General features: G+C 38.5%; 1 protein-coding gene across 4 annotated transcripts in view; it reads right to left on the reverse strand.

The window, feature by feature from the left end:
• SNTG1 (syntrophin gamma 1) overlaps positions 1–23557 on the reverse strand; it is a 351164-nt gene extending 327607 nt beyond the window's left edge. For 3 of the 4 annotated variants that reach the window (XM_084511328.1, XM_084511327.1, XM_084511323.1), the window contains exon 1: positions 23419–23557. The gene's annotated coding sequence lies outside the window, so the exon portion shown is untranslated. The remainder of the gene's footprint in view (positions 1–23418) is intronic. The other variant, XM_084511324.1, reaches the window with a different exon arrangement.
• Positions 23558–24801: the final 1244 nt, after the last annotated feature.

Here is a 24801-nt window from a genome sequence, read left to right on the forward strand (position 1 = left end):
CAAAGCTATTGAAAAATAAAGTGCATTGCTTTTCATTATGCAATATATCCGATGAAATTTCAAGAGAAACAAAAAATTATGTTGAGGTTTTGCCTATTCCATGCAATATTTTAAAGAAATGAGTGTGAAGGAATTTTCTTAAGAAAAAAAAATATAAAAATCTTAGATGTTTTTGAAAGTATTGCAGTGAAGAAAAGTGAAAGATTTGTTTTTGTATTTGTCTCTCTCTGGTGCTGTGTTCAGATAAATTCAGAGCAACAAAAATCAAACACTGAATGCTTAAATTAGTCACACCCTGCCCTTTTCCCAAGATAATAATATTGTAAACAGAAGGTATATAATATCAAGTTTTATTCTCAAAGCATAAAGTCAAATTCAATTCTCAATTCAAAGTTTAAAAAAAAAAAAAAAAAAAAACCTGCTCGTAGTACAAGTATGCTACAGCATTAAGAGACTCATTTCAAAACTGTAATCTAATAATTATTTTCCTGTTGGACACACGTGCACAGAAAATCTGTCTCTCATGACAACTATAAAGGCTTTTAAAAGTCCACCAATGCCAGAAATGCTTAGTTTTGCTCCATGAGTCTCTTCTCTGAAGACGGACAGAACTTCTGTCCACACCACAAACCGCACTGGTATGTGTTGAGCACACATGGGTGTTTGAACAAAAAAAGCAGAAAATTAATCTTGGTTATAAACCTACCTGTAAACTAAGAAACTAATTATCCCAGATGGAAAATCCTGGGATCTGGAGATAAACTAATTAAGACAGCTGGAACAAAAACAGATGAAGATTATGGAACTATCAAGGATTTGAATGTTTCTTTCACTTTTTTTTTTTTTTTTTTTTAATTAGAACACATTTTCTGCTGGTGTTAATTGCTCAGAAAAGTGGAGATTTAGGAAGAGCTTGGTTTATTAATGTTGGCAGGATTTCTTGACAGCCACTCAATTGACAGCTGATGTACCTCCTTCAGTGTCACAGTGTTACTCTTGGCATTTTCTTCTTTGCAATGTTACCATTGAATGTTTGAGGAACAATGTTGTTTGCTGACAGGTTTGGAGATCAGCTTTGGTGAGCAACCAGTAAGAGACCAAACATGGAAGAATGAAGTTTATCTGAAATACAAAACTCAGAAGGTGTCTTCTCTACAGGGAAAGCCAGGGGCAGTCTGTGACAAGGCATGCACAGGAGAACTGACAGGTGACTGCAGTCATGTAAAACTTAGGGGAAAATAACATTAAGATTATATTCTGTTTAAAGATGGGCTTTAGTTGATGATATTGGTATAAATTTAAGAGAAGGAAAAATGGAAATCCAAAGGGCATAAGAGTGTGTCAAAGTCTAGTGTTTTCCTGAGAAACAAATCTCTTGATATGCCAAAACATGTGTGCAGAAAAAATAATTTCAACTTTTCATTTCATTCCTGAAGGTATCTGTGTTTCCAGAAGCTACAGATTTCCTTATTAACATTTCTGTTTGGTTATTGTTAAAACTAAGATGGTTTATATTTTAAAAAAATGAAGTGTTTTTTTTTTGTTTGTTTGTTTGTTTTGTGTTTTGTTTTGTTTTGTTTTTTGGTGCTTTGCTTTATCTTCTATGCTACTAAAACATCACAAAACTGCCTGGCATAAAGGACAGGCCTTGGGCACATCTTCTGAGCATGCATTAATTGTGCCTCTGGCTGAGCAATGCATTCAAAAATCCAACCTTTTTCCATACTGTGCTGGAGTAAAAGGTTGGGGGTGGGAAAAAAAAAAAAAAAAAAAAAAAAAAAAGGAGGAGGAGGAAAAAGGAAAGAAAGTCTAATGACAAAATGCTAGGAAGACCTGTTAAGGTACAGCAGTGAAAACTGTCTTGGTCAAAGACCTACTCTGTATTTTCTGGGTACATGTAAATAAAATAGTGATGGTATCACTAAGGCAGCCCTCTTTCCTAAGATTTGGTGTTCTCATTCAATAGCTTGCTGTTGGGCCGATCAGCAACAACCAGATGATCCTTATAATAACCTTATGATACATCCAGGCCAGGATCCATACAATGTTTATTGGAATTTCAGAGCATTTTCCAGGCTAAAGGTGTGAGGAGTTAGCTTATTTAACTGATGGATTCACCCACCAGCTAATATAGAGAAAATACTTTTTACCATATGTATGCCTTTTTTACCATATGTATGACAAGTAAGCTCTTTCTGCAAAGGAATAAACCAGTACCCCAGAAGCAAAGCAGCTAAGAATCATGAACAACCTGATATCATGGCTGCACTAGTTTAAAACCTGCCTCAAGGCTAATGTTAATTCCTCCATTACTGCTTAGACACAAAGCAGCTTAGAGTAGTTTTACATATGCCTCAACATTTACTGTTAATGCAATATTTTGCATCATCTTAATGAATGTAAAGTTAAAACACATGCTTCAGTGGGTATTAATTATGTGCAGAAAAGGCTTCCATTTTTTATCTTTGACTCCAAAACCAGAGAAGACAGTGATTTTAATGAAGCCAGACTGTAGACTGGAAATTCTGCTTAGATGTCTGGTTAAAAGAAAGGAAAAAGAAAAAAAAAAAAGAAAAAAAAAAAAGACGACTATAATAACAACTGTTATTGATGTGCATTAAATATAATGAGACAGTAGTGCAGCAATGGTTAGGACAACCTGACACTTTGACAACCAGCAGTATTGCAACATGGAAGTATATTGATTATCACCAAACATGTTTCAAAGAAATCTCAACTTCCTATTTTCATATTACTTTGTAGAAGCCAAAATGACTGTTAAATTGTGCAAAGCAACTGATAGAGATTCACAAAACATTTAAAATAGGCTGTACAGAGTTCTGATCAAGACATTGAAGTAACAGGGACAAATGTGGAACAGGTTATACTCAGTAGTCTTTCTAACATACTGAGTTTCCAGACAGCTTCACTGGTGACCTCTCTCACCTACTCTGCACTCCAGCTCTTTTATGCTGTCTCCAGAACTGAAGGAGTCCTAACATTTCATCTGAAGTGATTCAAGTTTGATTAGACAGGATTCAAATCTCTTTTTACTTAGAAACATATAAAAGTGGATTGAACCTACTGATGCAATATCAAAACCTATCTCTTTTTGTTTTTGTTCTTGGACACAAGATAAATATTTTTTGAAAGATCACAAATTGTCAAGATGAACGTTTAAAAAAAACACACAAACGAATCATGCTTTCATCTCAATTTCTCTGCAAATAAATTATTTAGAAAAACAGAATGTCATGCAGTACACAAAAAGATGTTAGACAATTCATCATCTTTGTTTCAGTAGGGTTGCCAAGGGGCTTTAAAAGATCCACTCACAGCATAACCACAAAATCTGGAAATAAGATAAGAGCACACACACACACACACACAAAAATGTTGATTGTGAATTATGGACAATATTAGCTTTCTGCACAAAGAGGCCACACAACAGCTACTGATCTATATTCCAGCACATAAGTAATGTTCCATCAATTAAGTAATGGAGCGTATGGATGTATGCAGCAGTCAGCCCTCAAGCACAGCCACCTCAGCAAGGAGTGAAGCCATGCAGATGGCATCAACATCAAGATCAGACGTGCCACAGTGCTTCTCATGTGTGCCTTGAGCTGGCAGGACTTGGAGGGCAGCACAGCAGGCCAGGCCTGGTGCCTGCAGTGTCCCCAAGATGACTCCCACAAGATGGGCTCCCTCTGCCTGGTGCAGCATGGCTGGCAGAGATGAAGGACAGTAGCAGCACACACTGCTGTCCTGGTACCACAGCTCATGGTACCTGCCAGATCAGACCAACACAGCCACCTCCTCCTCTACACACTGGCTTTTACTTAAGATACTGCCTTTATGGTGTCAGCTCTATGACCCATTTCATAGAATCGTAGAATGGTTTGGGTTGGAAGGGACCTTAAAGTTCATCTAATTCCAACACCCTGCCATAGGCAGGGACACCTCCCACCAGACCAGGTTGCCCAAAGCCCCATCCAGCCTGGCCTTGAGCACCTCGAGGGATGGGGCATCCACAGCTTCTCTGGGCAACCTGTGCCAGTGCCTCACCACTCTGTGAGTGAAGAATTTCCTCCTAATATCTAATCTAAATCTCTCCTCTTTTAGTTTAAAGCCATTCCCACTTGTCCTATCACTATCTGCCCGTGTAAAAAGTCACTCTATTTTATCTTTTTTATAAGCTTCATTTAAGTACTGAAAGGACACAGTGAGGTCTCTAGGTGACATTTTTGCAGTCTAGGCATCATTTCTCAGTTACAAAAGTTTAATGAACCTCATCAGTCATGAGATCTGTCAAGAATACGTTTTATCAATCACTATATGGAAATGGACAGCAGGGATAAAATGCATTATGACTTCTTTGGTCTTGGGTATAACTCAAACTGTTCTGAAGTGCTGTTCATAATGGTCATCCATAGTGCAAAGCAGCACACCTGACATCATATGCACAAAACAATATATGCAGAGGAGGGGTAAACACCACTATTCTGTTGGGATAACTTAATGTCACTTAAAGGCATTGTTTTCTACATTAATTAATGCTCAAGAACCAGGAACTCATAAGCAGAACCCTAGTAAATTCCTTCACTGGAGGAAAAAAAAAAAAAAGTTTTGATCAATCTTAATCTATTTTAGCACAGATGTTTAAAAATGCCCATGTCATCATTGCTCAGCTGGACACTTCTGTTTCATTTGTTTTATGACCCAGGCTAGATTTCACTGAATGAATCTATATTTTCCAAAAAGATAATTACCCACATCAACCAATGAATGCTCATTATAATCAAGACAGAACAATATGTCCATTTGGTAATATTCTTTCTTGTTCCCTTTTGAAATAAAATAATTTCCTAATAATTGCAAGGAAATGAAAAAGGGTAAAACTGCTACTACACTTAATGCAGTTATAATTCAATCTACTGCTAGCCATTGGCATAATTGTTAATACATGTATGTTCTACCCTCTTACTCATAATGCTACCCCTGGAAATGATATCACAGTGCATTATACATTCCCCGTAGGACTACTCTTGGCTTCAGACCCAGTGAACTTATCTTTTTTTCAGTGAGCTACAAATTTATTAGACACAACTCACTATTTTCATTTGTGATATAAACTTATTTGATTCATTTCCCAACTCTTGAGAAGTGATTCGTCAGCCTTTGGTAAATGAAAGTTATTTTAGCATAGAATAACAGTTCTAACTTACTCAATTGGTTGCTGCCATCAGATAAAGCAAAATTATTTTCTTCTAGTTGAGTATAAGGTACACTCAGCGTACTAAAAGGATGAAAATGTAAGAAAGTGAAATCATATACTCATATGTGAATACATAAAAGGAATGTAAATCCACCTGCATGTTTTTAGAACTGCACATTAAAAAACAAAGATCTTCTTGATAATTTTTTTTTTTTTTTGGTGACAAGGATGTGCTCTGATTATCTCAGTACTGAACCTGTTATTTGTTTAGAACAAGCCTTTAAGATTAGCAGTCTTGGAATGTATGAAAAAATTGCACAGGATCACATTCCTTACCTTTCACATTTTCTACTACACATTTATGTTCAGTTCTTCCATGGCATTCAAACACCCAAGGTAAATTACTTATCTTTCAGATTTCTTTTTGCTCTTTACCCAGACTTATAAAATCTATTTGGGTATTTCCCTTCTTGGCAGGGTTTAAGAAAATCCTCTGAAGTACAGGTGATACTGACACACTTGTTTTTTTTTATTTCCAAAAATTCCCGTGCACAAATTCATTGCAGCATTCCGAAGTCTAATGCTGCATATACTTTTTAGCATGGGCTTTCAGCTTTCCAGGGACACATAGCATGCAGACACTATTACCTTGCCAGAAACACAATTCTACTACTATTTATCATTGTAAAATTTTAATATTTTTATATCAAATACACTCAGCCAGACAAGAACATTTCACTCCTTTCATTTGCATAGAAACCAAGAAGCCAATTTACAAATTGTACCATTTTTTTCCATCAGTGAGAATTTTTTCCCTCAGCTCTAGTGTTAAATTGTTTAACAGAGTTTCAAAATGCAAATCAAGTCTGAATCCTACACTTAATTTTCAAGGGCACTGCATGAACACTAGAGACTCTGAGTAACTCTAGGAACAACCTCTTCCCCAAAATACTGGAGCAATGAACTTCATAATTTTGTCTAAAATTCTTCGTAGTGTCTGAGACACCTCAAGAAATAGTAAAGCTCAAAGTGCAAAAATTTGTAGTTCCAATCAGAAAGCAAAAAATTCCACTACATAATTCTGTGTCTTATGGACAAAAGAATGAAACAGTACAAAGTGATACTTCTTTCCATGACAGTGAGGTATGCTAACTATACTTTCAAAGAGTGGAAATCTGGCATGAGAGAAAGACATATGCCAATTAAAGTAGAAAGTAAAAAAGGTAGAAAGTTTAATCACAAATAGGGGCTCTGAAAGTTTATCACTGTGCATTTGAATAGGTTTTAAGATACTTCTGTGCCTTTGAACATTTTGTTGGACAGGTCTGGTTTAAAGCTTCTATTGCTTTAATCTTTTTAATGGGATGATGATGAACTATGGAGCCCAGAATTATGTGGCAGAAGGTTTTTAGTCTTTCATCCACAGACTTTCTTTGCAAAATGCCTATTGCCACTGATCACAGCATCCCTTTGCCCATTTGCTGAATACTAGAAAAATGTTCTACAGAACCCTAACCGTAACTTAAAAAACAATCAGCTAAATTAATGGAAGCCTATGTCTCCATTTATGTTAATAAACGGTTTTCCCCAGTGGTATCACAATTACCAATTTGGACACAAAAAGCTTTAACTAGGACCCACAATACATTTTCTATAAATACCCAATTGCTTTATTCTATGAAATACAACATAGTATGCAAAAGAGAGTTACAGAAAACAAAAGGACATGTCAGTGTAGTCATCACTGTTTCTTAATTTGATTGTCTAAGAAAATTAAGTTTGTGTTATTGTACTGCCTGTATATACCCACACACAGCTGAAAGATTGGGAACATACCTGCAGGTCTAAACATCTCCAAAAGCATCCAAGAGTTTGCAGTCTCCTCCCAGTACTAAGATTCAGCAAAACTGGCTGTAGAGGGAGAAGTACTGGCAATGAAAGTTCTTAAAGATTTTGTGCAAACACATCACTGGATAAAACAGAGACTCTGTTAGTAATCCTACTGGCAATTAACACAACCACTAGGGATGTGAGCTTTTATTCTTGATGGATAACCTACCACCTCAAAATAAAACAATAATAAATGAAAGCGCTGCTTGCAGAATTAGTAACTGCTGTGGAGGAATGGAGATATCACAATGGTGGGACCACAGAGCTACTTACCCAAATGTAATACAGGAAAGACCAGTGTGGATTATCCCATTTGAAGAGAGAACATTACACCATCCACAATGATATGCCACAAAACTATATTGAAACCGAACATTTTTATTAAGCAGAGTGTGGCCCTGATGGTGAGGCAGTCTGAGTATAAACTACAGTTGAAGACTTAGGGTAACAAAACTGCTGTGGAAGGAGGAGGCAATGGCACTCGAAATCTTGGCTAACAAGCCAACTGCATGCAAGGATTCCAAACGCTAAGTTGTAAGTGGTTTAGGATTGCATATCAGTGACTAATGCACTATCTGGCTGGTTCACCCTGTCACACCTGACGAAGTGCTGTGGGGGTGACAGGGTCACGACGGACTGGCTCTGCTTTCTTTGTTAAGGGACTGACTCTTACCATGTTACTACTGTGTTACTTACACAGTGCCATTGACATTTACAAATACATGCCCAATACATCAGAAGACTTGCCAAAACATTAATATTTGGTGAGACAGTGAAGTCATCCTAGCCCCCTTCTGTTTCTTATGAAAGCACCTGGTTCTTATAAATAGCCATTTCATTTCCATAAATGGTAACTTTCCCTCAAAATCTTATGCACCAGAAAACAAACAAACAAACAAAAACTACCTAAGGCAGTAACTATTAGGAAAACAGGAATTCAGGAGCTTATGTAGCAGAAGGGTGCATGATCAGTCTTGTGGTAACCAATACAAAATCCACGTAGGCCTGTGCTACAGTGAGGCTGAAGCAAGTGTAGTTGGTTTGACAGCCCTGCTAGGCTTCATGCTAGGTTACCTCTTCACTTTCATCCAGATTACTCTGGTATTTCAAGTTTTATTTTAATTCTTTCCCATAATGGGAAGATTGTATCATTGCGTCAAATCCATATGCAGATTTACACTTAAAATTAGAGGAATTTTGAAACTAAATACTAGGGTAGAAAAAGGGGGGTTTTGTTGTTGTTACAACTGTCAAACCTTATGCAGAAGCACAGGTTACTAACCCATAAATTCATCTGTTTGTTTTAACACAAATTATAAATTATTTTGGGAATTTATAGTTCTCTAAAAGAACAAGTCCACTTTTTACTTCTACAGTGCTGTAATAGAAAAAAAGAATTAAATTAGTTAGCAGTTGTGACTCTACAGACAAAAAAGATCTCAAAGAGATTTCTTCAAGTGCTTATTATAGTATGTGAATACTCAGACCTCCGAATGATTTTCCTTACTGTGTATCAATTAAGACAGAGACTGGAAAATGAGAAAATATGACTTTGTATCAAATTTAATTTATGTCAAGAGTAGATTTAGACAAATTCATTTTAAATGCACATACAACAAGTCAATTTATTTTACAGGTTTGCATAATGTTCTTTCAAAAGATACATCAGAGAATGACTTCAAGTAAACAGAAATTTGCTACTAGATCATGCAAAATACTCTGAGAAACCAAAGATGCATGTAAATCAATATCTAACACACTATGTGCCTCCACTGTCTCTAACTAATGGAATAACCCTTTATGTAACCACTCATTAATGAAGTCTCAAAGTACTAACCCATGTGCCCATGAAGTATGAATTTAAGCTAAATGGGATAAATGAACCAAAAGAAATTCATGTGAGGCACTCAAGCCTATGTGGTGATCACAGAGCAAATCTAATTCAGAAGTTTCAGTTCCAGTTCCCTTGCTCTACTCAGTAGATTTGGCAGTGCAAAACTGAAATAATGAGGTTTAAGTTAAAACAAATTATAGTTTTGGAATTTACTGAAAATTCAGTAAGAAAAAACACTACACAGAAAGAAAATAGTTTGGGGTAAAACTTCAGTTTCCAGTTTTTACCAGGATCCACACATCTCCTTTTTGTGCTTCCTCACACTCCACATCTTTGCAGTTTAAATTCAAGAGTAACATTTTCCTTTACCAATTCACTCTTTATTTTTTAATTAACTGTATGGTCAAACTGATGTGTAATTTCACTTGTTCAAGCTGTTCACTCTCCAATCATTTTGCTATATTTTATAACTAAACTCTGGACACTAACTCTTCCAATTTCCTGTTGCTGAAACAGTGGAAATTGGTTTAAATCCAAGAAATCTATCACTAACCGCTGTCATTACTGCCATCAAATGTTCAGAGTTAAAAAACAAACAAAACCAAGGATGTTTTATTAAGCTGAAAGTAAATTACCAGGTAATCTGTCCTTGTCTGGTATGTACTGCCTCAAGGCAGATATTTGAAAACATTCACTTCAAGAAGGCTCGACAATTTCACCGAATAAATGTATATTAAGTAACTGTAAATTAAATATTCAAGTGTAGCTATTAAAACAAGAAATACTATTTTCAGGCTCTGTGACAAGATACTTTAATACTCGAGAGCATACAGTAGGTAGATTTTATTAAAGCAGCAGAAGGAAAAAAATGGAAAAAGGCAAAATTTAATTTGCTCAAAAAGTAGATGCTAAGATCTCACTGAATTATATAAAGCTATTAATATAAAACTATTCAAAACAAAGGACTGAACAAATTTCCTTTTTAGGCTGGAAATTAGCTCCATGTGAAAGTTAAGTTAGTTTACTAGGTTATAAAGGCAGATATGCAAGTCACAGGTAGAACATTTTTACTTTTATTTGAGACAAGAAAATACGTATTATGCAAATTTCAAGGGACAGAACAGGCAACTCAGTGGTGGACTGGTGGCAACAGCAACAATCTCAGTAAGCTGCTGAATATAAAACCTAATGCACAGCTTTCCTAAGCAAAACCCTGGAACACAAAAAGAGAGCTTCAGCTTGATGTTAGGGAGGAGAAGAACCAGCAGAGGCATTTAAAGAGAAGATTTAACATAGTCAGGCCTGGAAGATGACCTCTGGCTGTGACTGTGAATGGGCTTGAGTATGTGGCATGGGAAAGATTATCTGAAAGAGAGTCAGTTTCAGTACATGCACAGGTCTGTATGTGCATTATCTAAGTCTAAAACAAGTGACAAGAACACCCAAGAACACAAACCAAATCATGTACTGTGGCTTCTGTCACAATCAGAAATGGGTTTATTATAGATTTTCTTATTCCAGTACTATCAAGGTTGACAAGGTTATTCAGTATATCCTATTTAACACAGACATATAGGTGTCTATCTCTTACAAATGTATGTGTACACACACGTTAGAAACATATACAGTCATATGTTTAAACATATGTTAGAAACATATACAGTCAAATCACAACAGACATACTGAAAAAATATATATGTAAGTGTGATGCCCTAACTAGACACCATCCTCAAAAATACTGAACATCAGCTGCTACCAAATTATCATTTTTTGTCATCCCTTTGAGAAAAAGTTGTCTGAAAAGCAAAAATTAAACCTCATGCAATTTAAGAGGAATATATATTTACAATTTAAGACAGAGCTATTCTCTGTATAGATGTATCTCTAACCAGTCATAGACACAAATGTTATACCTGAAGTTTTATGGACGAGTTGACAACAGTCCTTGTAACTCAAGTTGCTTTCACTTCTATCATGGCAGTACCTTGTACCTCATTAAAAGATGCTTTACATGTAAAGCATCATAGTAAAGCAACATAGTAAAGAAACTTACTTCACTTCAGGCACTTACAATTTCTTCTTCAAATTGCTTGCTTTTATATCAGTGTTATAATTCATATCAGTGTTATAATTTTATATCAGTGTTATAATTGCTGCTATAGGAATATTATGCTGAAGATCTCTAGGCTCTCTACCAAGTCAATCTCAGAACTATCAATCTCAGAAATATTCAATAGAAATTTCAGAAATATTCAAGACCCGAAAAGACGGCCAGTAAGAACCCAATGCATGGCCTTCCAGCTGCTAACTGCAAGTACAAGAGCTAAACGCTTGATGGGCCACAACAGGTAAGGAAGGTTAGAAGAAACATTGAATCAAATCATGGTTGTGAGAGGAAACAGGGCTTTGAGTGGTGCAATGCTCAAGGCAAAGGCGACAAGTGGGTTTCTGCCACAAGCATCTATCTGCAGCGTGTTCACTGACATAGTAAGAGGAAACATTACAGCCAATCTTTGTAAATAACAAGGATGTCACCACAAAAATCTCTGATATGCATCATCTACTTTCTTTTAGCGGGAGCACTCCAGTAAGTCAGAAGATAGCAGGTGGCTACTCAGACGGAAGGGACCGACATATAAATCATTTCACACTTCAGAAGCTGTCTAGTGTATTTCAGTAAATCAAAGACTTCCCAAAATGATGAAAACTGATCTTGCTGTAGAAGAACATCCTCTCTGTGGCAGAGGAAGACAGAGCTGATTCAGTCACACGTCATGCCTGCCATGCTCTGACAAAACATCTGCATTCTCCTTCTAAGCAAGCGAATGAAGGCTGCTAGGGAAACCTGCAGTAAAACAGTGATGAAGAATATCCCAGGAAACCACTTCTGTATATACAGAGCAACATGCAGTGTCTCCTTACAGCTCTACATGAATGAGGAGCCTTCAGATTTTAAGAGGCAAAATTACTTAGGTATCTGCTGCATGTAGCACAATAAGTTTTCCATCTTAAAAACAACCAACCAAACAAACAAACAAACCTGCCCTTTATAACCCTAAACTTGTCCTTTATAACCTTTATAAATTGTCCTTTATAACCCCAAACAACCTCTGTTTTTGTTAAATACACGAGCTCTTTCCTGAAGCCCAAACTCAAGCACCAAACTTCATTCTGGCCCTTCTCTTTTTTTTTTTTTTTTTCTTGTCTCTATTAGTGAACTCTGCACAAATAATGCAATGTGCACAGATGAAAAAAATGAGAATTACGAAAGACACTGGATTTGAGAGGAAGACAAATATTTGATCAATCACCTATTCATTCAGTTCATGCAAACAAGATACCACTGACAATACAGCATTTCTATGAATATTTAAATGATAGATCTTGAGATTGTAGGTCCAAAGCTTTAATACATCCTGAGATATGGATCTATTAGGTGCTTTAATAGTATTGGGACAAATAAGAATGTAACATCTGTCCCTTCTCAATTAGCTTTATTTAGGATGTCATGGACTGTCCTTTCTGCATGTTGTTGCCTAAGAACCTGGCTACGGCTGCACATGGTGCTGATCTATGATTTAGACTACAGTAATTATTTGTATAAGTTACTTCTTTATTGATTTTTTTTGCTTTCCTTTATTTTACAATTTCAAATGATTCATCCCTCTGGAAATCTGACTTGCAGACTCTAGAGGGACCCACATCCTAAATCAAACACTGCACAGATAGGTGCTATTTACTATACACACTGTTATTCCTAATCTAGAGCTTCTTGCAATCCTAACTGTGCCAGATTTGTTTGCACAGTCAAAAAAAAAAAAGGTCAAATACTGCCCCCAATCTGCCTCCTGAACATGCCCCAGTACTGTATGTACAATTGACTTGTATAAGAGACCATAATTATGGCATATTTTCATTTTTTTTCCTCATCATTTCTGTATTTCGGTCAGATGGTGTTAAAAAAAATCTTTTCAGTAAAAGATGGTATTTATGTAATTATACCTTCTTTTGAAGCTAACAAAATGCTTTGACGAACAAACAGATGGGTGTTTGGGGTAAAACGATAGGTTTCAAACACACAGCAAGACAGTTTATACATTTATAAGTATAGGTTACTACGACAGATGTATATTTTTAAAAATAAAGGACTAGCTTTCCTTGCAGTATCATCTCCAACTATTTACATGCTATAAATCTGCAGAAAGTAACATTTAGCTGTAATTGCAAAACTTCAAAGTACAGTATGGTTTTTGTGGGCTTTTGTGTAGATGCTTTTTTCCTGCACATTAAATGTCTGCAGAGAAATTCTGTGGGTAGAAAGATCTAAAACACTTTTCCACCATCCAGAGAAGATAATTCTGGTGACATAAAATGAAGAATGCAGTTAATCTTGTGTATCATTTTCTAACTGGAGTAATATTGGCACATGATCCATGAAGGCAGCCTCCTTCTCATCTAAAGTCTCAGAAGTAGAATTATCATTTAGAAAGCTTACAATCATAATTTTACACTTTTACAGGTGCCTTTACAGGTGGTTCCAGCTATTTGTTCCAGCTCTACTTGCTGGAAAGGAAGGTGCCCTGACAATTTTCCTAAGGAAATTAGAATTCTGAAATGAGATCCATAACTCTGTTTAGTCCCTACAGACTACTGCAGTATCTGCTGTAAAAACAGGCATGCGCATGAAGCCCAATTTATTGTATTTATCTTGAACCAGAAACACGTGTATAAACATGTATGTCGAGGGAGAGGGAGAGGGAGAGGGAGATGGACAGGGACAGGGACAGGGACAGGGACAGGGACAGGGACAGGGACAGGGACAGGGACAGGGACAGGGAAGAAACCATGGTGATGCCACTTTTGCATCTTTCCTAACATGAAACAACCTGAGGGCCTCACCACTTTGCTCCTTGTGCCCATCTCAGATAGACTTAAGAACCAGAGCATCCCAACTACATCCTCAAATGGGTCTGCAGAAATGAGTGGCCTAAGGATGCAATAGAACTCCTGCTCATGAGGTCCTGCTTTAAATATGGGGGACTTATGGGTAACAGTGACACAGGTACAGTCTTTCCCAGATGGTCAGAGAACATGGTTCTGGCAGAGCTCCTCTGCATTAGTAGCAGGTCTGTATTTCAAGGACATATTTCAATTACTGAACAAGTGCAATCTTGGAAGCACGACTTTCCCCTCAAGAACCCAGACAGCAACTCTCTCATCAAACACCTTGCTTCTGTTCTTCTTACAGTTCTTTGTCTGCTTTGTCTAAAAATGCAGCTACTCACCTTTTCCTCTCTTCAGGGGTCATATATACTCTCTCTTCAACACAGCATAAAGAATTGCAAAAGCACGCCCACTGCATTTTACTCCTTCTTTCTTACAGTCTACTTAGCCATTCACTACTGCAGTTACTGATGGTCTAAAGCTTACAGGCCTGTGGCCATCGAAGACTTGTATAGCAGGCATACTGCTGTGTACACATGGCAGTCAGAACTACTATGCAGTAGCTAGCAGAGAAAGGGTTTTGTCATTTTAAATTCCAGTGAGTAAAAGTTAAAAAAGAAATCCATAGTGAAAAACATCAAAGTTCCCTATCAGTGCCCTTAAGCACCTACTATCATTCTTTCTAATGAACAGATGGATGTGACATCTTATCTGCATCTCAAAACGCAAGGGTTTTCACTCTGTCTGCTGAATGGTCATCATTGATGCCCTTCATAGCACTATAAATCAGCATAAGCTTCTGCAGCATTTGGTAAACGTTTCATTGACACAAGGAAAGCATTATTTTATTTCCTTTAAGAAATAAGTAGGGAAAAGATGCTTATAAGTTTCTTTAGGGTTTTAGCATTGAGATTCAGTGAATACCTCCTGGCTCCACCACTGATGTTACCATGGTATGCACAGTTAGGGTGAGGAATTCCCCTGAAAGGTATCATCTCTCCCTGCATGAATGTTATTATAACGTCTAAAGTCAGCTGCCTTGTTCTAAGAAAGCACAACTAGCTACATTCACCTGCATATGTGGGATAAGTCCCTGACTGTGATTTCCTATGACAAGTTATCATAGCTTTTCCCTTCAGTACTACAGGACACATACCAACTCTGCAGCTATTTCTCAAGTAGCACTTCGAATCAGGTCTTAATCCTTCCCTACTGTTACTCCCTAGAAAATGTATTTGATTCTTCTATGGTACATTTTTTTAGGAAAGAGAGGCCTCATGTTTCTTTATAGTGTATAAGAATAAAAACATGTCCTGAAAATGAACACTGAATAAAAAAATCTAAATACATACCTCTTCAAATCTCCCATAGCAAACATTAGTGTAAGAAAAACGTGTTAGAAGATAACACAACGAAGTGAAGTAGGTGCCATTCTCTGAGGACTGACTTTCACAGAGGTGTTGGTCTGTATCAGCTGGAGAAAAACTCTTCCCCTAAAACACAGCATCATGCAATCCTAAACCCCACTGGGTGTCAGATACTCAGCAGAAGCTGTACCAGACTACAAATTCCATTTTTGTAGATGTAAGACCTTCCCAGGAGCTTGTCCATACCACTCTGCTTGGGTTGTCTACCTAAGCAGAATCAGACTGTCTTGTAACTACTGGATTCACGAGGCTGAAATAAAGAACTAAAACCAACTAAAAACTAGAACAACTAAAGAAAGAACTAAAGACTAAAGAAGAACTAAAACAACTAAAGAACTAAAGAACTAAAAATGTCATTTGAGCTTGTATTTTCCCCAAAAAGTCTTTCTCCACTACCCACACCCTATACTTTCTTTCAGACATCTCAGCCACAGAAACTGATGGCTGAGGGATTAGAGATTCAAGTCCTTGCCAGATGACCCTTTATGACCCAAATGTTCTCCCACATATCTGCAATTCAGCCACATTGGATTAGATTCCCTTAACAAAGTATTCAAAGGTTAGGTCCTTTGATATTTAAAACATTTCCTGAGTTTTACTATCGTTCCCACTCCTGACTGTCAGGAATCTGAGGGGTATGCATATATATCTCAGATTGACAGACTTCTTCCTTAACTAGACATATCAACCTGCATGTTGGTATCTTTCCTGCAGAACTGCAGAATTTCCCATCTTACCTATGATAAAAGAAGCAGCTGCACATAAATTGTACATCAATTATTTAAAGATTATGATCTTTGGCACATTATCAGCTTTCTTTAGAGACAATATTCAATACAGCAGAAACACGACAAGGTAACTGATTGGATCTAGTCTGCCCCAAAAAAGCAAGCAAAAAGGTTGTATCAAGACAAAAGATCATTTTTACACACACACAAAAAAATGAGCAAGTTCAGGGCTGAAAACTTAAAATAAACTTGCAAATAATAAGACTTAAGTAATCTTGTTTAATACTGGGAGAAAAAAAAAAAAAAGTGAAAAAAGAAAAAGGGGGTCTGTATACAATGTGCAACCCTAACAGAAAGGTCCAATTTATTTAAGAAGATGCTGGATGATGTTTTCCTAAATTGCCAAGAGGGAACTGGTCACCAAATTTTTCTCTTTTTCCATTTCACAAAATCCTTTCTCACAAAAAAAAAAAAAAAAAAAAAGCCTTTGCTGAAGTTAGACAATTACAGCTAATATATAACCATGAAGAGTAATTATAAAAGCCAAAATCAATTCTCATTCAAACATGAAAAGTCATGGACTCAGTCCTGTAAACACAGAGTACACAAATAACAATATATTAATATTAATAAGCAATTGTATGTAAAAACACAAAAGCAGAGCACAAAAAAATATAGAATCTCAGACCTGAGAAAACAATCAATTGAATGTAAACTGTACTGCATGATGAAAATAAATAATGTTGCAGATCAACCTTGAAATTCTCATTTCAGGAAAAAGTACGGTAATATCATTACAAAGAGGCTAGAGAAGATGTAATAAGAGGTACATAAAAGGCCATGTTGTGTAGGTTCACAGCAACACATGGGAATATCAAATCACCAGTAACAACTGGATTTCTCCATTAATCAAAGCAAGCAATGAATGATGTAGTTTGTCTCTCAGAAATAAAAAAAAAAAGAAATCCTCAGAAGAAAACTGCAAAAATATACAGCTATTCAAATGGTGTTGAGAGCATAGATAACAATACAACAAAAATAATGTATAATTACTGATCAGTAAGATCAACACCCCGTCAGGGGGAAGCTACTGAATGTAGTAAAAATTGAAGTTGCTTTATAAAACAGATTAACAACCTGAAATTTAGGTAATTTTAATGAAGACATCACAAGAAAATAGCCCAGACAACCTTACAATTACAAAAGACATCAGCTTGTGAAAAGTAGCATATGATGAACCATTACTATACATGCTTAAGAATTAGATAGCTGAAAGACTAATGGCACGGTGTATTTGTGCATTCAGTTATCCAGGAACACCTTTTACAGTCCCAGTGATTTAAAGAAAAATGAAAAGTGATAATCTGCAGGTGCTGTCATGATTTCTATACACTTTACTTAGAAATGTCTAACACAGTTACAGTAAGCTTTCTCCAGAAAAATTCTCTCATGAATGTCACTGTATTTGACTGAGAAGTTGCTTCAGCTGAAAAAATCAATATAGTAGTTATTTTTGCACTTACATTAATAGAGTTGCTTAGTTTGCCAACAGGGAGCCCTGCTACTAACTGCACCCCTGACAGCAGCCAAACGTGTCATATTCATAGTGCATTAACCACTCTGGTTTCCTGGAACTATAACCCCAGTTTGCTTTTAAATCCATTCCTCCATGTTATTAAAGTCTAACGCTGATTTTGAAAAAGAGTGCTTTTTATTATATATTACACTCTGTGTTCATAAAGTTGTTTCATAAAAAAGCAAAACACAATGTGTAGAATTAGAATGAAGGCACTCTGATTTTTAAAACCTGTAAGCCTGATGCTGATTCCTATTCATAAATCTATCCCCAGGAAGAGCTCTGTGCAGGCACCGGTGTGTGTTTTATTACATGACAATAACTGCTCTGCATGGACTGAACCTATATATATTGCCTCATAAATGTTTGCCATTTAATAACTAATTAAAACAGGTGTACAATGAACTGTTTGTGAATTCTACTTTATTTAGGAACAGTCAGCTGTGAGACCAACTGATAATGTATACAGGCAGACAGCTGTGTGTGATGAAATCTAGAGCTGCAAGACAACCGCAGAGCCAATGTTTTTTGTCTCCTTTTTCACTCAAAGGAAAAAAAAAAAAAAAAAAAAAAAAAAAGTCTGATTAAAGTAGATCGGTTCTCAAAGGCTGTTTATGATATATATGAAATGATAAGAGAAAGAGAAGAGATGCAAGCATAATTGTAATTGCTTTACTTCTTTAGGGGTCAAAAGCAAGCCAAAGAAAATCAATGTCCATTTATGTAGGAGAAGCTGAAGCATACAGCTCATTATTCACAACTGTTAAAATAGTCAATCAAAACATTTTGCCATGTGAATGACTAGAAAAAGCTATCTCACATAATTTTGAATGATGATATATTTAGAAACAGCAAAGCATTTCATAAAAAGAAGTTCAGAAACAATTATGCAATTAAGAATCAGTGTTCTTATAGTAAGGCAAATGAAAACAACTGTATTATGGAAGAATATCAAACTTTGAGAAGATTTCTAAGAACCTGGTACCTGTTGAAGTCACTGAGAATTTTACATGAAATTCAATAAAAATAGCAAAATAATCATTACACTGCGGAATAATCACTCTCACTGGTCAGATTCTGAGAGCTGTACAGGATGATTTCAAACTCCCTCTAGTTTTTGACAGAAAGGGGAAGAAAAAAAAATATCATCAACAATACCCCCATTCTTACTTCTTTACAGATAGCCATCTTCTTTAATAAATTTAGTATTACAGATGAAAAAAAGTCATATATTCTGCTTTATTCAAACAACCTTTGTTCAGACTTAAATATAAGTCTACTTAATTAATTTGAAGCAAGGTAGCATTGACTTAAAGAGTAATTTCTAACATCTTCAAGAAAGCCAGTATACCGTCCCCTATTTGAAAAAAAAAAAAAAAAAAGTTTGTACTTGAAAAACAAGAACAAAAAATAAAAATAATAATAATACTTTAAAAATATATATAGAGAGAGCATATTCTGATGAATAAACTGTTCCTCTGGTACCATTATCTCAGAAGTTCCAAGCAACAAACACTTTCAGAAGTGTTTGATGCCATCAGCTTAAAGAGCACCTCTTTGAAAGAAAATCTGACCAAATCTCGCAAGAAACACCCAAACCTAACAGCAAGCAGCAAATATACCATGGCAAAAATAACAAATAAATAAAAATTCCAGCAACCATGAGATTTGATCTAGATTTCAAGTACCTGCAGAATAGTCAATTGCACCAACAATCAGTTGTGCTCAAGGTGGCTAAAACTGTGAGCTTTTTCACAGACTCAATTCCAAATCAAGTATAAAAGTATAAAACATCAGCGCCCTTACCTCTGTCACATCTCACACTGGAATTTCAGTGGCCATTGAAATGCACCCTGCGAGCAACAAGTGCTGGGCTTTAGCTCTGTCTTGGGACCTGTTCCACACCGGGAACATTCGTGTCCAATCTCAGGGCAAAATGGACATGTGTGCAGTTCCTGGCAGCAGGGCACCTCCTGCTTTTCATGGGGAAAAAAAGTACTGCACATCCTTCCAAAAACCATCCGTGCCTCATAACTGAAGTCACTCTGAACACCGGAGCAGCACAGTAAACTTCGTACAACAGCATCGTTTACCCATGTTTTGGCTTTTCAAGCAAAGCCTCATCGTTTAGAACAACCGCACACAGGTAACTAAAATCTACTGTTACTCTCACTGTAGTATCACAAGGAACAACACTTACTTTTTTGTCCCATACACCTAACGTAAACTGGAGAGCAAGGCATAAAATTAATCTAATCCCAAACATTTTTCTTAATTAGTCTCCTTCTGCCCATTATTTTAATGAATTAAAGAGACCAAGTCCTCAAGGAAGAGCCCAGCCCTTGGTTCATACACCTCCAGATTCATCACACAATGGCATATGCCACCTCTTTTGGCCAACTTCAACTATTTTCTGAAGATAAAGCTCAGAGTCCCAAGTGATGACATCCACAAGTATGCAGTGGAAGAAAGCTTTGTTTCCACTTACAGAGTTCCACTTCTTCATAAGGAGTAGACACATCACCCACTAAATCAATCTCTGAAGATGGACAGATGCTTCCCTTTAGCAATTAAATATGCATGTGAATGTCACTGACAGGGCCTCCGCTGCATTATCTGGTGTTAATTAGAGCAGTATATTTGAAGCATAATCTATTTTATTTATTTCTTTATTTATTTATTTTTTAATGTGTGCTTCCTCTTTCTCTCTGCTCTCTGATCTGCAACAAGAATGCAGAAAATCTAGGTTGGCCACAATGACAGTAAGGCTTTCTCAGTCTTCCAGCTATGGCAGGTAAAACTCAGGGTAAATGCCGAAGGTTGTCTGTGTTGTAATCATGCTGAGCCAATGTCACAGCAGACTGCCAGAGGTGCACGTTGATGCAGCAGACTTAAATTGGGATTCAGCCCACCCACATTCAGTTCTTTTTCTGGAAACCTTAACTGAGAGTATAGTCATGAGAAGGGCCAAGACCACATGTTAAATCCATTTGACATATATAATTTGCTACAATTCCTTACCCTTTTTAACAATGCATGCAAGCAAACCTGGCAATGACAACTGGTAAGGAATACTGATGGTTTCAGTTTTCCTAGTGGCTCAGGCACAAGGGCCAGTGCTAAATTACAAGGAAAAAGAAATGGTACTTGTCTGAGCACTTCAGAGTGAAGAATTGAGAACAGAAAACAGCTCTTTATGAAATATATTATATACATATATATATATATATGCCTTAAGACTAATAGAAATGATATGCTCAACTTGGTTGGACTGACTGGAAAAACCTTACTTAACTGTTGATATGTTTAATTTTGCTTACAGGGCTTTCTGTCAGTTCATGAAACTTACGTCTGACAAGTCAAACCCACATCTGAGCAAATATGGAAAAAAATCAGGAAAGAGATGTAATATCTGAGCTTTAGTCTGGAAATCTCTGATTCAAAAGGTACCAGCAAATTATGATACGTTAATGGGAATGCTAGAATAGCTTTACAGTAAACAGTATGATGCTCACTCCTGAGTTCTTAAAAATTAAGAAAAACACACATTTTAAAGTATAAATATGCAGAAAGGTTTTCTGATATGTTCCAATTCAGAGATAAAGAAAATATGTGAAGATAAAGGGCTTTGATTAGTATCTGAAAAGTAATTAAAGACCCTAGGTCTTACCTTCCACTTTCAAGTTCTAACAGAAAAAGGAAGACTTCTTTTCTTCTATCAGACTCTGTGAAAACTTGGTTCTTTGGCCATGTAACAGAATGAAAACCTGGCTGTAAGTGACAGTCTAGAGCAGTATGCTCTTTAATTCAGTGATGGAGATCTTCATTAGATTATCTCATAGCTATGGGACAAGACACTGCAAAAGCCAAATGATACATCATTAAAGTATGTTTTCTTCCTCTTGAGGCAAAGAGAGTGTATAGCATTAGATTAATGTGAAGAACTAAAAATAAAAGGAAGAACGGGGCTCTGTAATATGCATCAGAAGTGGCAAAGCTGATACAATTTTTAAAACCCATTTATTGATGTAATCAGGTATAAGCAGTTACTTATGTTAATTGTGGAAAACATCGATGTGATATCTAGTGCAAATGACTTCCAGATCAGTGCATGCTTCACTGTTTATGATCTCCCTTGCACATGCCTAGTGAAAGCCTGCCACTCTGCAACAGAGGAAGGAATTACTACAACAAAACCATAGGTACACTTTGTTGAAAATTATGCTTTTTTGGTATGACGCAGAAACTGAGTGCTTTAAGTAATGGGCAAGTTTGTGTCCCAGAGTGTTACAGCGGTTAGTCTAATTGTGTTTCACAGTATCTTCAGGGAGTCAGAAATACCAACCACAGGAAAGCTCTACTGAAACTGCACTGAAACAAATGACGTCCCCTTCAGCCAGCCTACCCACAGGGAGCTCCATCCACCATTACAGGAAAGGCTTACTTTATCTTTCTGCTATAAACTTGAGTTAGTTATGTGCTCACTGTACTGCCAAGCCAACATCTTTTAATCCTATTAGTTTTGCATCTAAGTAAAAATGTGTGTTCCAGCCCATAAGAAAATCTGCTCCTGCCAGCAAAGGAAAGTTCCTTGACCTGGAAAGCTCTGAGACTGCCCCCACATACAGCTTTGCTAGAGATCTCACTGATTAGAAAAAGAAATATCCAAAACTCACCAAATGTTTCACACACACCGACATTTCTGCAGGAGCGTATGCTTCCAAGTCTGCAACTTACACTCATTTCTGTGAGTGAGTTATTTCCCCAAGCCTACACACACACCATGCCCGGTGCCCCTGCTAAAACTACCGTGTTCCCTGGAGCTGTCGGAGCTGTTAGTGAACTGTCAGAGTCGAGCTATAAATCTGTGTAACTGCTTTTATTCTGTGATGCTCTCGTGTTCGAACAGAACGTACATCAAGGTCGCTGTAAAAGATTGTAGTTTTCAGGCTCAGTGAGAAGATGCCAAGGAAATCAATACAAGCAAACTTAATTAAACACGGTCTGAAGTTCTATCTTCTCCCAAACCAGCCCAGAATTCACCTCTATATCCCCTGTGTTTCAGAGACAGGTGTTTTGCAGATATGGGAAGGCAGGCTGCTTAGCTTACGTGCTATCTGTGCCGAAAGGTGAGCAGGAGAATTCATCCTCCTGTGTGTGACAGCTCTGCTCTGAGCTCCGTGAGGTTTTAACAGGAGATTACAGACCCATGGGCCTTCTCCTTTGAAGTGGAGTTGCTCCGAGAGCAGAATTAGTCCTCTGCCTGCAACCCGTGCTCTGTATACTGAGATGCATTACGGCCAACTTTTTGTTCTGCAGCAATGTCAAGCCAAGCAATAAATCCCCACGGGCTAAAAACGAGCAAACAAACGCGAATGGGTAAACCATACCCTCGCAGCAAAAAGCACCTCGGAGAACATCCCCAGGCAGGACATGAGAAAATTAAAGGCATCAAAACCAGAGCTCCGGGTTCACCACCCCGCTCACCCGAGCGGATCCGAGAGGCTCACGCATAGCCTGAGCCACCAAGAACCCTCTCTAGCAGGAGCCACGGGTGGGAAGCGACTCGGGAGGCTCCGGCGATCCGGCTGCAGCCGTGCACAAGGGAACGGCAAGGCACGGTGCTTTACATCTCGATGCTCCCCGCAGCTGCCGGGCGGGCGGCGGGGCGCTCCTGGGGTGCACCCCCAGCCCCAGCCCCGGCACCCCGCAGCCGCACCGCCCGCAAAAGCAGGGGGAGGCAGGCAGCAGAAAGAAGTCACTCGAGGCGGGGGTAAGGCGGCGAGGAAGCAGGCACTTACTTGCCTAGACGCTACCGCCGGGTGACCTCCTCCTCTCAGCCGGTGAAACGCCGTGCCGCTCGTCCTCCTCGCACCGCTCCGCGCCGTTTCCAAAATATTTCCACCGGGCGCCGGCGCATCCCCTTCCCGGCTCAGCCGGAGCGCGCAGGGAGCCCGGCCGCCGCGCCCCGGAGCGCGGTGCCCATGGTGCCCAGCCACAGCCCCGGCAGCTTCCTCGGGGAGAAGGGGGTGCTCCGCTAACGCGGCATCGCGGCCAGCCGGGGGGCGACAGGGGCTCCCCGCGCCCTTCCCGGAGACGAAGCGGGGGCGTGCGGGGAGGCAGCGCCGCCCCTCCGCGGCGAAGAGCGGACAGGCGAGGCCGTGTGAAGCGAGGCGAGGCGAGGCGGCGCGGCGCCGCCACCGCGGCCGCAGCCCGCCGCGGCGATGCCGGCCCCGCCCGGGACCCCCGCCCGGCGCTGCCGGGGTGCTCCGTGGCGCCGCCCCGCCGCCGGATCCGCTGACGAGAAGCCCTCCCCCGGGACGAGCCGGGCGCTGTGGTGGGGCTGGGGCCGCGGATGGGGCCGGGGATGGATCCGCAGAGCTGCGAGATCCCGCACTCGACGACGGTGGAGTCCCCAGGCCGCTCCCCCTCACTCCTTCGACCGGCCGCCGGCCTCTTTCTATTCAACTTCCCTCACAGTTTCTCCCGTGTATTTCTCCCCCTCAGCTGCTCTACTAGCCTCCTTCTTCTTTCTTCCTTCTTATTCAGGCTCCGTGGAATGAGAGGTAATTCCCCTACGAATCTTACCGTTTCAGTCGTCTTCTGCCAAGCTGCTGCAAACAAAAATGTTTCTGTTCCCTATGAATTCCTTTAATAAATATTAACTCCAATAACGCTCGCTGAGCCATTAAGGGGGAAAAAGGATTTTAAAAGGAAACTTCGTGCAAGCGAAATGCAAAGATAATAGAGTTGCACTGAAGAGTATAGTTAAACTTTGATAAATGCATGAGAATATGCAGTGATAGGTTTCATGCCTAATTGAACAGATTTGTACTTCAGTTCCCATCTAGAGATACAGATCCTTATTTTTCCCTATTTCTTAATACTGATTGATGTTAACACACTTCTTGATATCTATGAGCTAACCAACTTATCTGCTCTATTGTGGTTCCACTGAAAGATTGAATGGTGTGAGCTGACAGTTCCCCTGACAAGACTGAAAAAATAAATGATTACAATTATACATATATTAGGACTAGGATGATTTAAATACATGTCTGACAATTGAAATAAATGAAATGTAATGAATTGAAAACTATTCCCAGTCAAGCACAGAAGTGGAGCTGTAACCCTCCTTGCTCATACTCTATGGAGAAAGACAACACTCTACTCTTGAGAGCACA

This window comes from Aythya ferina (assembly GCF_964211825.1).
Source record: "Aythya ferina genome assembly, chromosome: 2".
In the NCBI taxonomy this organism is placed as follows: domain Eukaryota; kingdom Metazoa; phylum Chordata; class Aves; order Anseriformes; family Anatidae; genus Aythya; species Aythya ferina.